Source organism: Amblyraja radiata, chromosome 2 (assembly GCF_010909765.2).
Source record: "Amblyraja radiata isolate CabotCenter1 chromosome 2, sAmbRad1.1.pri, whole genome shotgun sequence".
Taxonomy (NCBI): domain Eukaryota; kingdom Metazoa; phylum Chordata; class Chondrichthyes; order Rajiformes; family Rajidae; genus Amblyraja; species Amblyraja radiata.
In genome coordinates, this window is record NC_045957.1 from 69,166,991 (window position 1) to 69,173,082 (window position 6,092).

Genomic DNA, 6,092 nt, shown 5'->3' on the forward strand with positions numbered 1-6,092 from the left:
CGTCATGCAAGCCGTCTTAAATAACCACCTAAACTGTCATTTGGCAACTTAAATGCTGCCAAGGTTGCCCAGCTGACACCAGAGAAAAAAAAATTAAGTGAGAGCACTGCAAGGTGTATAATATTGTTGACACTGTCATGGGCCTTTCTTACATATGCTGTCACAACACACTGTAGTCTCTAAACAACCCTTCAGTAATTTTCCTTGCCCTCCATTTCAGAATAATAGTGTTTTAAGCCAATAACTGGACACTAGCACTGGCAATAAATAAATAAATAAAAAGCGCAACTTTCCAGACCCTTATCTCACTGGCCACGCTCGGCTGCAAATCGGTGTCAATCTGGTGGACCATCTTCCTCTAGTCGTGGGGGTGGGGGATTGGGAGGGGCCTCACAAGTGGAACAGCTTAGGGCCTCTCTTCATCTAAGTCCGGCCCTGGGGATGTCGACAGTGACGTGGAGAGATATAGAACAAATGAATGAAAGATAGGCAAAAAAGTAACAATGATAAAGGAAACAGGCCATTGTTATCTGTATGTTAGGTGAGTATGGGAACCTTGTGCGACCTGTGTGGCAGAGATATGGAGAGAGGGAGGGGTACAGGGGTTACTTGAAGTTAGAGAAATCATAACTCATACCACTGAGTTGTAAGCAGCTCAAGTGAAATATGAGATGCTGTTCCTCCCATTTTTGATTAGCCTCACTTTGACAGTGGAGGAAGCCTATGACAGAAAGGTCAGTGTATGAATGGGAATTAAAGTGTTTGCCAACCAGGAGATCAGGTGGATTGAGCGAAGGTGTTCACTGAAATGATCGCCCAGTCTACGTTTCGTCTCACCGGTGTATAACAGTCCACATCTTCAACAACGGATACTGTAGATAAGGTTGGAAGAGGCTCACTTACACTATCTACCTTTTTTGATGACCCTCAAGACTATCCTTGATCGGATTTGTTGGCTTTATCTTGCACTAAACGTTATTCCCTTATCGTGCATCTATACATTGTAAATGGATCAATTGTAATCATGTAATCTTTCTGCAGATAGACAAAATTGCTGGCGAAACTCAGCGGGTGCGGCAGCATCTATGGAGCGAAGGAAATAGGCAACGTTTCGGGCCAAAACCCTTCTTCAGACGTTTCGGCACGAAACATTGCCTATTTCCTTCGCTCCATAGATGCTGCTGCACCCGCTGAGTTTCGCCAGCAATTTTGTCTACCTTCGATTTTCCAGCTTCTGCAGTTCCTTCTTGAACATTTAATCTTTCTGCAGACTGGTTAGCACACAATAAAAAGCTTTTCACTGTACCTCGATATACGTGACATTAAATTGAACTGAACCCCAAACGTCACCTATTCCTTTTCTCCAGAGTTGCTGTCTGACCAGCTGATTTGCTCCGGTTTTTTGGGTCGATCCAATAAATTGACAACACCTCGCTGGATCTTATAGGCATGGTTCGCCAGCCAGGAATCACTTTCTGGAGAGCTGCACCCACTTGCCTTCGCCAGATGCAAAGTCTTTAACTCAGCAGAGCTCTGCTTCCAGTGTCCAGTGGCATGGCCTCAGGTGGAATAGGTACTGTAAGTTCTATTAAGGTAACCAGTCCCTCCCCCACACAACTTCAAACATCTGGCAAAGCCCTATCCACAGTTTTAAAATAAAAATAAAACCGCAGATGCTGGCTGGAAAAGGTGTAAATAATTTAAGTTGATGTAAAAAATAAAATGAACTGAGTAGAAATCAAGAGTTATAAAACGTAAATACAGGAAAGATCATTTAAAATTAACTTATTTGCACCCATAATCCTTGGCCCACATGCTCAGTGAATCAATGAGGTTTTGGTGTGATCAGATGAATGATTCCTCGACATTATGCGAGGGGGGGTGGGAGATAGCAACCTTCACGTGGTCCGCCCTGTTTCGACGAATGCAATCTACCCGGCGTGCACAACTAAATAAGATCAAACAGAACAAGTTGTCTTACAACTTTAGGCTGTGCAAGCCATACGCAAGATGATTATGCTGGGGAATTCCAGCAAGACTAGGCACTGGCACTGGTTTCCACGGGAGTCTAGACACAGATCAAACCAATCAATCCTGCTTTCAACATCAGTAAGCTCCAGGCTTGTGTGCTTTATCACAGATGTCTGGGTTGGCGTGTAGTTTCAAAGGCTGAACGCTGAGAGTTCCGATCAGAACAGCTGGCAATTGCTTGCAAAACCCAGCATATTATTCTAAAATTTAAGTGATCTCCATGTAAAAACATAGCATATAAAACATATATGGTCTGTGTAAAGCTGAAATGTTGTCTGATAATTAATGGTGCAAGTTATCCCTTCCATGATCCCATTTCTGCACTGCTGATGTATCCCCATGACTTGGGAATGGAAGACATAAGCTCAGGAAACTGTTTATTAATGCCCTGATAATAAAAGCAATATCAACTGTGCAATGGTTGATTTTGAGGACTGTCAACTTGATTAAACAATCATTTATAAATGATTTAATACATTCTTATTTTTCAACTCTGATTTGATCTAAACATTATCTCATTAATTACAATACAATCAAACATCTTAAAATTAGTTACATTACTTCCCTCTCCCACACTCCACAACCTCCCACTCCACCATCACTGGTGGGAATGAATTGAAAACCTTTTTTGTAAGAATGAAAGATTCATAATTGATTGAAATACAAGTTGGAAAACATCCAAAAAATTACTCCATGTTGAATTGAGTTTGCTCCAAACATGACACAAATGAGAATAGCAAGTTCCCTGATGCCATAAACAAAAGGACTGAAGCTTCCAGTTTTACACATCTCAACTGAAGCCAGATTTTAAACATTCACAAAGCTGAGATCAACTTTAGTGTGACAGTTACATATAATCAGCAAAAAGGGCATTTTATATTGAACATTATCACCAATTAATGTTGTATCAAATATATTTTTGTAATTCACTGTGATCAATATAACACGATGGTGCAGTGGTAGAGTTGCTGCCTTATAGCACCAGAGACCAGGATTCGATCCTGATTACGAGTGCTGTCTGTACAGAGTTTGTACGTTCTCCCGTGAGTTTTCTTCGTGAGCTCTAGTTTCCTCCTACATTCCAACGACACTCATTTTATAATTTGATATGTCTGTATAATATAATGTATTCGCAGAGAATACCAAACGAATACCTAACAACCATTTCACTGGACGCCGAAAAGGCTTTTGATCAAGTGGAATGGTCTTATCTTTTCAGTGTTGGAAAAATTCCAATTGGGAGAAAACTTAACTTCATGGGTGAAGCTTTTATATACTAATCCGACAGCCAGAATACTAACAAACCAAATGCTTTCATCTAAATTTCATTTATTCAGGGGCAATAGACAAGGATGCACTCTCTCCCTGATGCTATTTTCATTAGCCATAGAACCTCTTGCCGAGAGTATCAGGTCCCATCTAGGCATATATGGATACAATACTAAACATACTTCTAATAAAATTTCCCTATATGCAGATGACGTACCCCTATACGTTACTAACCCCCAAATTAGTATTCCAAATTTATTAACTGCTATAGAACAATTTGGTTCCTTTTCTGGCTATAGGATCAATTGGAACAAAAGTGAAATTATGCCAATAAAAGAACAAGACGTCACCCAGCTCCAACAGTTTCCCTTTAGAATCGTTACTGAAAAATTCAGATACCTTGGAGTTTACATTACCAGAAAATATTCCCTTTTGTTTAAAACAAATTTCCCACCATTAATTACTAAACTCCATACGTATATTCAATTTTGGAAAACACTGCCTATTTCTCTTCTCGGTAGACTAAATGCCGTAAAGATGATCTTTCTCCTGCAACTTCTATACTTATTCCAGTCAATACCGATATATCTTCCCAAAAGTTTTTTTATTTTTTTATTCCATTGTCACTAATTTCATCTGGGACTATAAAAGCCACCGAATACACAAAAGACATCTGTGCAAATTCAAAGAGAATGGAGGACTAGCCTTACCTACCTTCCTCTTTTTCTATTGGCCAACCAATATTAAAACTATAATTTTCTGGCTGGATGATTCATACCAACAGGCAAACTGGCTAAAAATGGAAAGGGAAGATTGCGTGCCTTTCTGTATAGGCTCGATTATCCTGTCTCCAATATCCCTGAATAAGTCAACGTATGAGCATAACCCGATAATACACAGTACTATCCGTATCTGGAAATAGTTTGAGTTTCTGAGAAACATGTCTCTCCTTCTCCCCATTACAAATAATCCCTCTTTTAAACCTTCTACTCTAGATGTGGTTTTTGTTCAATGGAAGAATCAGGGAATCAATACTGTGGGAGGCCTTTATCAGAAGGGGACTCTTTCCTCCTTTCAAGAATTGCAGGAGAAATACGAGCTGAACACCAATAACTTTTTTAGATACCTCAGGTAAGTTAGGGATTACGTGAGAACATAAATACAAGACTGCTCCTCTGAAAGTTCAGACATACTCGATGAATGTTTGAATAGATATGCAGATACAGAGAAGTTGATATCCCACATTTACAAAGACCTCCAAAACATCGACACTCCGTCATCTGAGATTTATCGGCGTTCATGGGAAGATGAGATGGGTCAACACATCTCCAAGGATATATGGGATGAAAGCCGACAATACATACATCATTGCTCTTTAAATGCCAGACACTGCCTGATAGTTTAAAGTACTGCACAGGTTATATTACTCAAAGACCAAATTGAGCAAGATTTTCCCCAGTGTTTCCCCCTTTTGTGACAATTGTCATTCTCAAGAAGCCACCTAAACCCATACTTTTGTACTATGTACAAAAATAGACCATTTTTGGACGGAGGTCTTTAATGTTGCCTCTAAAACAATGAAAATTCCACTAGAACCAGATCCAAAGCTGATAACACTGGGAATATCAGAGGCATGTGTCATACTAACGGTATTTCAAAGACGCTTTCTTGATTACGGTCTAATATCAGCAAAAAAACATATACTTAAATTTTGGAAAAAGACAACAGTCCCCTCAGTGAAGATGTGAATTACGGAAATGACAGAGACACTACATCTAGAAAAAATTAGGTTTGTCTTGACTGACAAACCAGATCAATTTTTAAAAATATGGTCTCCTTTTATTGAATTTCTTGAACAATACAATGGTTGAACACAAACTCAAAACTGATTGTAAGGCTGGGTGAGCAGGCGCATGGGTGAGTCGACGGACATATCTCTTCTTTCTCCTTCTTTTCATCTTTCTATTTCCTTTCTTCGCTTTTTTATTTCAATTTAATATTCTGTCTATAAAATGTTAAAATTGAAGCTGTGCTAGAGTTGTAGAACTGTTAATTCATTATTTTTTGTACAATTGCTTCCAATAAAATTATAATTCAAAAAAAAAAAGTCAGGAACAAATCTGAATCTCTGGAGCTGCAAGTGCTAGTGCGACATCCATTATTTCACTCAAGTGAAAATATTGTATAGGCAACAAAATTATACGGTAATAAAACTTAATCACGCTTTCATAGTAGCCTGGAATTTAATCCCAAAGGATAACTTTAAAAGTCGCTGCAATTATTAATGTAGGAATTTACCCCCTTTTATTATTAGTACCATTGCATTCCTATTTATTTGCTCTTCCATGACCATTTCAATTCTAATTTACCACTGCTTTGCTGTTTCTTTAGTAATATTTCATTTATGGAGACAGACTTGGCCCTATCATTCCCTTGTCACTTCATTAATAGCCTGCATTTTAACTCAACAATATGAAACATTTTTAAGCTGAAGCCTTGCTACCTGGGACACAGTGCAAGTTGCCTCACAACTGCAAATTCTGATCATAAGCAATTATTCAAAATATACGTTATCATTGTTAAATATATATGAATTTCAAAACATACCTTATCGCACATCATAGCTACTATGTAAAACTCTGATCAGAATAATTTGAAATTAGAGATATGGCTAAAATGTGTAGGTTAATGTATCAAACATTAATCTGTGGAAGTGCTTGTACAGTAAAAGCTGGTTTAAATTAAATCCTTAGTTTCAACGCTTATTAGTTACATTGGTTTCATAAGAGATG